The following is a 10,714-nucleotide window of genomic DNA, read 5'->3' on the forward strand; positions in this document are numbered from 1 at the left end:
TCAAATAAAGGTCAGTGAGTCTATAATTGGATATCCTAAAGAAGCTAAATAAGAAGGTGAACCCAAAGAAAAACATATAGCTATCCTCTTGGGTAGGGGAAGTAGACAAGATTGCCAGGCAAAAATCGGGATCTTAAGGGTGGTGGGGAAGGGGGGTAAGGGGAGATGGGGAGAGAAAAGTGAGAGGGTAGGATGGGGAGAACTTGGGGCAACGGGATGATTGGGATAAAGGAAGGTTGGATAGGGGAGCAGGGAAGCACATATCTTAATTAAGGGAGCCATCTTAGGGTTGGGAAGAGACTTGGACCTAGAGGGGCTTCCAGGTGCCCAAGGCGAGGTCCCCAGTTAGTTCCTGGGGCAGCTGAAGATAGGGAACCTGAAATGACCCTATCCTACAGCAATACTGACGAATATCTTGCATATCACCATAGAACCTTCATCTGGCGATGAATGGAGATAGAGACAGAAACCCACACTGGAGTACTGGACTGAGCTCCCAAAGTCCTAATGAGGAACAGAAGGAGGGAGAAGACGAGCAAGGAAGTCAGGACCAAGAGGGGTGCACCCACCCACGGAGACAGTGGGGCTGATCTATTGGGAGTTCACCAAGGCCAGCTGTACTGTGACTGAAAAAGCAGGGGATAAAACCGGACTCTCTGAATATGGCGAACAATGAGGGCTGCTGAGAAGCCAAGGACAATGGCACTGGGTTTTGATCCTACTTCATGTTCTGGCTTTGTGGGAGCCTAGCCAGTTTGGATGTTCACCTTCCTAGACCAGGATGGAGGGGGGAGGACTTTGGACTTTCCACAGGGCAAGGAACCCTGACTGCTCTTCAGACTTGAGAGGGAAGGGGAGAGAAGTGGGGGGAGAGGGAGAGGAGTGGGGGATGGGGAGAGGAGTTGGGGGGGAGTGGGAGGCTGGGAGGAGGCGGAAATTGTTAAAAAAAATAAAAAAAAATAAAAAAATCAGTAAATAAAAAAAAGTGAAAAAAAAACAGACTGTAAGAAATAATAATAAGACCAAAGAAAGCCCATGCTGTCCAGGATGTTGAGTCGGGGGAAGACTCATCCATTGCTGTGCGAAACTTATACCGCTACTATGGGTCTTGTGGTTCATCTGAAAGATGACAATAGAACTGTGTCTAGGTCCAGCTATAACAAAGGACATACACCCAGCGTATACCCAAATGATACTTCATCATGTAACAGAGACACTTGCTCAACTATTTTCATTGCTGCTCTTTTCCTAGTAGCCAGTAATTGGAAGCAACCTGGATGTTTAACGAATAGTTAAAGAAAATATGGTACATTTATACAATAAAGTATTACTCAGTTGTTTATAAAATGAAGTCATGAAATTTACTCAACATCCTGGATAGCTTGGGCTTTCTTTGGTCTTATTGATCTTGGCCATTCTGATTGGAGTGAGATGAGATCTGAAAATAGTTTTGATTTGCTTTTCCCTGAGGGCTAAAATGGTCTAACTCTTTTTGAAAGTACTTCTCAATCATTTGAGTTTCTTCTTTTGAGAATTCTCTGTTTAGATCAGTACCACATTTTTAAATGGGTAGTTACACATAGAAAGAGAAATATCAACTGTTTTGTCTCAGAAATAGATGTTATAGAAGGTTGATGTGAGTGTAGAAGAGTTAGTAGATCACGAGGAACAACATGGGGTAGGCTGGGAGAAGCACAGGTTAAAGCGGGAAATTTTAGACCTGCACAGCATAGTAGGGCAAACATAGTTCACATTAATCTATTTTCCATGTTGTATATAACAAGAAGAGAGAAAATGAAAGACTTTCCATAAAAAGAAAGGGCAAGAAGATGGAATGTTAACTGCTATGATTTTATCAACATTCATTAGATTCATGTATTAAAATATACTGTACCTCCATAAATACAGATATTATATATTATTCAAAATTCCTTTCATCTTTAAAGATATGGAAATATTAACTACTCTAGTTTGGGCATTAAATGCTGGTGGCATGTATAATTGAAACAAAAATGAGCTAAACATATACATATCTCAGGAGTAGAGCACTTGCTTAGCGTCATCAAGGCCATCTATTCAATCTCCAGTAATACACAAGGAAAAGGAAAAGTTTCCATACTAGTCAAATTCATGCCTATAATGCCTGTGCTGCGAAGGCTGAGGCAGGGTGGTGGTCTAAGTTAGGCTGCATATGATATGACTTCAAAGCACTATCTCAAAACAATAACGATAGGTATCAATTTAAAAACTTTTAAAAATTTAAAGAAATCACTTTGTTTAATCGCAAATCTTCAGTGCACACTAAGACTCTATCTTCCACTCAGCACTCATCATACCATATTATAAATATATCTTCAGAGGGTTTCAGCAGCTATAAATGAAAATCCAATTAGCAGAATCATCTTTCACATCGTGCTGACACGTTTTCTAGAACTATCTTGTAACACACAGAGCAAGACACATGCATTTAATTACATATGACGCTTTCACAAGGGCTTTGCTCACGTGCAAGATAAGCTAATTAACCGGTGTTATAGGAAAAGGTTAACAATTGGCCCTGAGAAGAGTAATTGTAGCATAATTTTGTTCAATCCATACCAGAACTGGCAATGATAGCATAATAATAGTTTTTTCTTCCTTAGTCTCAAGTTTAAAGAAGAAAAAAATGTAAATCAAAGAATATGTTATGAAATGAAACAATCATATATTCAAGTTAGATTTAAGTAAGTTTTATTTTTAAAATATTTGTTTTTTAACCTATATAATAAAGTTATTTCTCTGAATTGTCATTTTAACACCAAACTAAATCTCTTTAATCAGTGGTCACTTGATCATTGGTTCACTATTTGGAAACAACATAAATGATTTCAACATATAAGAGACACTGATTTTAGGTGCCGAATAAAAGTCACTACAGAGTCTTCAATTTACTGACTTATAGCCATTACTACTTTAAGTAAAGTTGATGGAGCACAATATAATGGGTGGAGTAGATTAGGATGGAATGAGATAGATGTGAATGGGCTGTACTATTGAGGCAGCTATCTGGGCTCTAAGACTAGAAGAGATTTAAGCCCTCAAGAAGAAATGCAAACTTCATCACAGGAGGTTGTGGGGGCAATGATACAGGGACTTGCAGGGTATATGCTGAAAATGTATGTTAGCTAGGGGAATTTCTCAACCTTATTTCTTGATCTTATACTACATGATGTCATTGTCAAGTCTCACATGTGCATACTATAGTGTTTGGGGGGTCTTTTTTTGTTTTTGTTTTTGTTTTTGGTGAGTGTTTGAGCAAATGCAAGTAAATTTTACCTTCTATTAGTAAAGTAATTGAACATCATAGCAAAGTTAGTTTTACAAACTTAGGTGCAGTTTTGAGTTTATTGCAGTAACATGACCATATTTTTATGCCTGGTAATAGTATAATAATTGAAATGAAATGATCACGTCAAAGATTGCTTTATCCTTTTAAAAATGACATCATGGAATTTTCAGTTTCCCTTCCACATGTGAAACTCTTTAAAGTCCTCACTCTATCCTAGCAATGAAAAAACAAGAAAAATAAAAATCCAACTGTTCTTCTGAAAACTCTACGAGGAAGGAGGACCCAGGGTGGTATCATGTCCCATCCTTGTGAGAACTGATGGACAAACAATGAGTGGCTGCCTACCAGCAGAGACCATTGCCACAGTCACTTACAGCGAACTTAGAGTAGATAAGGCTGAGAGTCAGAAATCTCCAGAGGGAGACAGTCCTAGGTGCTACCCGCAATGTGATAGGACTTATGTTCAGGAGAGCATCTAAGTTCCCTCCATAGAACCTCTTGAAACTTCCACAGGACAGAGGAAAGAAAAAACTGTATAAAGTACTAGATCATTCTGTCCTTAAGAAGGCCTATCCTTAAGGTAACCCAGTTTACCCCACCCTAACCTGTCTAGCTTCCCTATCAGAAGGGAAATAGCCAAACCAGTCCACCATAGCCACTGATGTAAGAGAAAGAAAATATACAACTCAAACTATCTATCAAGCCTGCCTCACCTTTGTCGGGGCTGGAGTTGACTAAGGAATACCAGGAAAGCTCCCAAGTCAGAAATTTTGGCTCAGTGAATGACAGAGACTTAGCCACCATATCCTGCAGGGCTCCCTTCTCTTCATATCATGATGTCACCTCACCAAGGTCCCTTTTACATCAGCTCTTTGAACCCAGCTTATCGTGCCTAAGTCTTACAATAATTACCTCTGGGATTTCCAAAAAGATTTCCAAGACAAATAATTAAGAACAAGCCATGAGGCCTGGGCTATTTCTCACTGGAAAAATGCTGCTTTAGCTTAAGTGAGGTCCTAAATTCCAATCCCCAGTATAACAGAAGGAATCACCAAAGACACTGTTTTCCTGAGTTGTGATAAAAGCCCAGAATTATCTGAGCTGGAGCAGAGATGAGAGGTACTCAAGACTGAAAAGCTTTTAGCAACGATAACAAATGCACACATATAGATGTGTTACTGTGGGTGTGCAGTGTCACAAGCACTCAGCCTTATCTGAAGCTACCAGTGTGCTTTTTTAAATGTTTAAAACCAGGACAGAGAGCTATTGTGTTCATCAATGCTCTCCAAGGGAACAGAACCAGCAGTGTGTGTATGTATGTGTGACAGTGTTAGTGGGCACCTAGACCTGGCTCACACCTTTAGGAGACTGGCAAGTCCACAATTCACAGTGCAGACCAACAAGAAACTTGATAGGAGCTGTAGTTCAAGTCTGGGGTGGCAGTCTGCTAGCCTTTTCTCTTTTCCTCTAGGCAGGACTGTTTTGCTATGTTGTTGCTTTAGTGTTTTGTTTGTTTGTTTTCTTAATGTTTTCAGATAAGTGGATAAGCTTATCCATATCACGAAGGACAGCACACCTTCCTGGAAGTTTACCAATTTAAATGTCAATCCTCTTAAAACTACTTCTAAGGAAAAATACAGCATTATATTTGACTCAACATCTAACAATGGAATCTAATTGATTCCACCTAGCTGACCTAAAATCAGTTAACATATTTATCCATAGGAAACTATCCAGTATCACTTGTCAGGAGGGATTCCAAATTCATGAGCTACCGTCATTTCAAGGATCACAGGGCAAATGGTGAAAATGTTGAGATAATAAGACTCTGTGTTCACGCTGGTGGGGATGCAAACAGGCACAGGCGAAGATAAATTTGCAGTTTCCTAGCTAAAAAGAAAATTGTAGCCTTGTCATACAATCTGACAATCACATTTCTAGATGTTTAACCAAACTTAATAAAAAAGTATGATATAAAATCTGAATGCACATACTTATATCAGCTTCATTCATAATCACTAAAAGACAACAACAACCAATGTGCTCTTCAATACGCTAAAGTATAAATAAATTGTGGTCTATCTATAAATTGGAATCTTATTTCTCCTTTTAAAAAAAAAGGAAGAGCTATCAAGAGAAGAATACATTGAAGGACATGAATTTAATTAAGTTCACTATTGCTAATTGAGAAATGGCGATTAATGTTTAGATTTAATTGGTAAGGCTGTTTGCTGTGAGACTAGTAACTAGTAAATGGTGGTTGCTATTGATGTATTTAATATACAACTATACTGTAATTTAATTATTAAGGAAGTGAGTAGTGTCTAGTTTGAGCCAAGTTCTTCACTGATAGAGGCAAGCAAGACAAGGAGTCTAGAAGGAACCATGTGATTAAAGTTCGACATAGCAAGATAAAGTCATGTTTAGTGCAATGCAGAGAATGTTATGATATATGCTATTCACATATATTGTAAACAAACGTATCACTTGATCTGTTTTTATCACCCTATTAATCAAAGGGACATAACCAAAGCACCATCTCAGTAACTGAGTATGCCTACTGACCAATATTGGCTTCCTTTTTTTTTTTTGAGATTTATTTGTTTATAATGTATACAGTGTTCTACCTGCATGTATGTCTGCCAGCCAAAAGACGGCACCAGATTTCATTATAGACAGTTATGAGTCACCATGTGGTTGCTGGAAATTGAACTCATGATCTCTAGAAGAGCAATCAATACTCTTAACCTCTGAGCCATCTCTCCATCCCCCAATATTGGTATCTAATTCTTTTTTAGTAGGTTTTATGAAAAATGATTAGTCCTATTATTTGATCAGGAAAAACACAAGATTAATCCTTAATATTTTATAGTTCCAGAAAACTACAAAAAGAGGAATGCTCAAAAATAAATTGTAAGTCCCCAAATAAAAAAACCTCACACACTAAATACCTATGTCAATGGGTCATAGAATTTACCTAATGTAAAATCTTCCAATGACTAAAGCTGACATATTCCAAGCAATAGAATGAATCAGAGAATTGTATCCTAAACCTATCTATAACTTAAATATTCTTCATTCATTCCTGATATTAATTATTGAATAAATTAATTAAAGACATAAAAGAGACAACTCTACCATACAGGAAAAAGAGTTAAATAATGTATGTAGATGCTCAGTCTTAGAGGATGGAGAGTAGCGCATGCCACTCCTTGAGTGTTTGGCATGCAAGGATTTTCTCAGAAAGATATCAGCATAGATAATGGGAAAACATAAGGTAGTCAACACAGCAGAAGCTAACAAAGACTTTGGCAAGCAGTGATCAAAACAAAAGGCCACATCTATAGTCATAAACCACATAGATAGTGTCTACACTAAATACATTTCTGAGCTCTTCCTACCTTAAAGCCACAATCTGAGCCAGGAAAACTCCAAAACAAACAAATATTATAATATGTTCAAACATGCCTCTTGAAAATTTCACAAGAAAGTACAAGAAAGCCACATCCAGGCAGAGAATAACCAGGTAAGACGCACACTAAATGGCCCGTGTCATCCTATAGCTATGAATGAATAAACAGATGGATGAATGGGGGTGATAGAATGAGATGATCAAAAAAGGAGGGTAGAGTAGGATGAGAAATAAAATATAGGAGATGCAGCTAAAATTAAGGGTCAATTAAGGGGAAATATGGAAACCTGACATCAAACCAGCAACAAATGCTTCACTCAACAATGGTATCCTACCGCATAAGATGTGCTAGTATGATGGTGGCCTGTGGAAAGTAACCAACAGATATCTGATTTGACTGAAAGCCCACTCCACAAATTGAAAAAGACACCACATACTCAACAGTGCTTAGGTTAATAAGGACCTCAAAATAGGCAGCCCAGAGACCATGGCTAAAACCAAATACTACTGTTCTGTCTCTCCCTCTCCCTCTCCCTCTCCCTCCCCCTCCCCCCCACTCTCTCTCTCTCTTTGTGTGTGTGTGTGTGTGTGTGTGTGTGTGTGTGTGTGTGTGTTCTTTACAGGCCCTTTGTGGGTATATTATGGCTTACAGTTTAGTGTTTTTACGGGATTCCTAAGTGTAAGAATGAGTAAATCTGTTTCTTGTACCTTCTGTTGAGCTCTTTTCCTTCTGTTTTCTTGCTTTGTTTTGTCTTATTTCTTTTCAAATTCAATGTGTTAGTTTTTTGGTTTTATCATGTTAGATTAGATTAGATTAGATTATTATCACATAGAAGCTTGTTGGTTTTCTAATGACAGATAGAAAGGAGGTAAATCCAGGTGGGAGGGAAGGTGGAAAGGAGCTGAGAGGAGTAGAGGAACCAGAAACTGTAATCAGTGTATATATCGCGAGAAAAAAAATCTAATACCAATAAAAGGGAAAAATATACACACATGCAAATAAAAAAACTAAGAAAAAATCTGAACAACCCATGATCTTATGTTAATAATATTACATTAGCTAATCTTCCTTAGTTATAATAATGTACCCCACTCAGAGAACATTCTAATAGGAATCAATTTATTGAACATAGTGTGGGGACCTTTAGCACTGTCTTCCCCCACTTTCCCTGAATGAAAATCTCTCCCTAAAAGAAACTCTACTTAATGATTCACGTGATTGGAAATATATTAACCTAGCGAGTGTTGATAAAGTACATTAAGTGTTCTGTACCAAAGAGATGATGAATTAAGCCACAAAAGAAGTTGACATTAATGAGCCACCAAATTTCAGATCACTTCTCTAAAAAAATTTCCTAGACATTGAAGTGATCAAGATATGACCGCACATTTAATAACAGTCTTTAATGGGCAAGGGGGAAAGATAAGCATTCATAGAAAGAACAGAATTGTCAAAAGTTTTCCTTCAATCTTCATTTTAGTTATTAAAAATTAAATGCTCATTTCAATTTTAATCAACTTAATATCCACATTCATTGTTTGATTCCCTATGAATAATTATTCTTCAGGATGAATAGGTCTATCTTGATTTCAGCATAATTACAAAGAGCACTAGCTATTTTTGTTTGTATTAGAAGCAATTTACCTCTTACAAAAATGCTCAAAAAAGATTACAGACCATGTCAGACGGCCTTTGCATTTAAAAGTCGATCCTTAGGATGTTGTCTATTCAACTCCATCACAACCTCTGATTAGTAGCAATGAGCTCTTCATCTAACTTCAGAGTAAGATTGAGGCTTTGTGACCTCACTGACACTGCATGATGCAGGACTTCAGTGCTTTTCCTCGGAAAGACTTGCTGATGCAAGACAAGATTTTCATTCAGAATTTGTTACTTTTGATCCTCTTCTTTCCATGTCAGTTTGCCAAAAGTCAGCTCTATTTCTCAAGCAAAAGGACTCAATGAGATGTCGCTTGAGGAAAAGAATACGAATAGGATATCGTTATGGTGTTTTCAATTTTTGTTTAAATAAACACTTCTACTTATGGTATACAATCTACCGGACTGAAGAACCTATTACTAAAGATACCACTCACACAGAACATTCTTGTTTATCTATTAAGTCTGCATCTAATACTTTATACACAGAATACATCCTGGGAGTACTTAGAGCCAACAACCAGTATGCAATTTGCTGTTTCACACAAATTCCCTAAAATACCATAATAAATCACAATATACATGTGCCGCTCACCGCTCCCCGTGTCTGCGCTCTGTGTGCTGGCACCCAGTTACCGAGCTTCGGGCAAGGGGCTGGAGGTTAAAATACACAGACACACATAGATAGAGAGAATCCTTGAATTCCCCAAGAATGCCCCCTTTATTGTGTTCAGGGACAGATTATATAGAGATAGCCACGCCCCAGCCAAACCCACCAGAAACCACTCTTCTGCCATCAAGAATTCCTGAAGGTCTCGTTCTCAGAGCAGCTGTAGGCACTCAGATCAGGGGATTACAAGAAATTTAGGATCTGGGGTCTCACTGCTCCCAACACTTCCTACAAAGAAATAAAGCTATAACATACATGTGCAGTTGCTATTTGCCTCTGATATTACCTACAGTGGGAATCTTTGAAAGTGACCACTTTCAATGCCTGAGAACATTAGGCTCCTGGTTCTTCAGCCTTCAAGGCAGACTCACACCGTTGACTCGTCAGGGAGTTCCCAGGTCTTCAGCCTCTCGCCCAAATTGCATCATTCTTTCCTCTTATGCTGAGTTTTCCAGTTAGAAGAAAGATGTCCCTGGGTTCTCTGCCTCTCCAATATCTAGTAGGCAGCTACCGGATATACAGCTGCCAAAGAATTGTTTATTTTATATACATTATTTAAAGATCAAGTTGTAGATGCTGTAATTTCATGAATATTGTTTAGTAAACATTAAATTGACTGCTGCTATAATAATAAACATAATGAAACAGCAATGGAAAAATAAGCTGTGTTTATAATCTTTGCAATTAAATCATTCATCATGGCCATTTGGAACCTGTTATCAGACAAAAAGGTGCTAGGCTATGTGTATGTGTGTGTGTGTGAGTGTGTGTGTGTGTGTGTGTGAGAGAGAGAGAGAGAGAGACAGAGAGAGACAGAGAGAGAGACAGAAACAGAGAGAGACAGAGAGACGGAGAGACAGAGAGAGTGTTAAATAATTAACATTTGCAGATTCAGAAATTTCAAAAGACATTTTGCATTCTGACAAGGAAAAGGCAACTAAATTAATATGGAAAAGAAAACACAGGAAAAGTAATTACCTTTTTTCAAAATAAACAAATTACTCTAATTAAACAGAAACATAAAAAATGTTCAGATAATGAGTCAGTTGGAAGTAGATAGCACAATTAAATGATCAAGATCCCAAAGCAAATAGAGTAGATACTAATTGAAAGTGTTTTAATGCAAGGAAGAGAAGTTATTGAATTGGACTTTAAATTACAGAATGGTTAATTTCTCATAGGAATTTTCCACATTAAATCTCAAAGTGGAAGATAGCAGGAAGTGGTATCTCAGAAGGGCCAAGCCTAATGACATCAGAAAAACACTCTTGCTCCAAATACCTGAACATTGCAGACGCTAGAGAGACTAATACTTTATTCACAGTTCATTTCATTATTCTGCTCGTTTTGTCTTTACTGACTGAATTTCTAAGATCTCATATTCCCAAAAATGTTATCACATTGAAAACTTTTACTACAGAGATTCAACAGGAGGTGCTGGCTGCAACTGTGTGCTTGGGTTTGAAAGCGTCAAAGTTCCTTCTAAAGTGTGAAGCTAAATCATTTCAGCACATGAGAGCAAACTGTAAATTAGGGAAAAATAATCCTTTCTCCCAAACCTAATCTCTGAATGTAGACTTTATTTTTAGAGAAAATAGCAAGCTTAGGTTGTAATGATTAAAATATTTTTAATTTTTTCACATA

The sequence above is a fragment of the Microtus oregoni genome, unplaced genomic scaffold (assembly GCF_018167655.1).
Source record: "Microtus oregoni isolate MIOR12 unplaced genomic scaffold, Mior012 000053F_ref0000044, whole genome shotgun sequence".
Lineage (NCBI taxonomy): Eukaryota > Metazoa > Chordata > Mammalia > Rodentia > Cricetidae > Microtus > Microtus oregoni.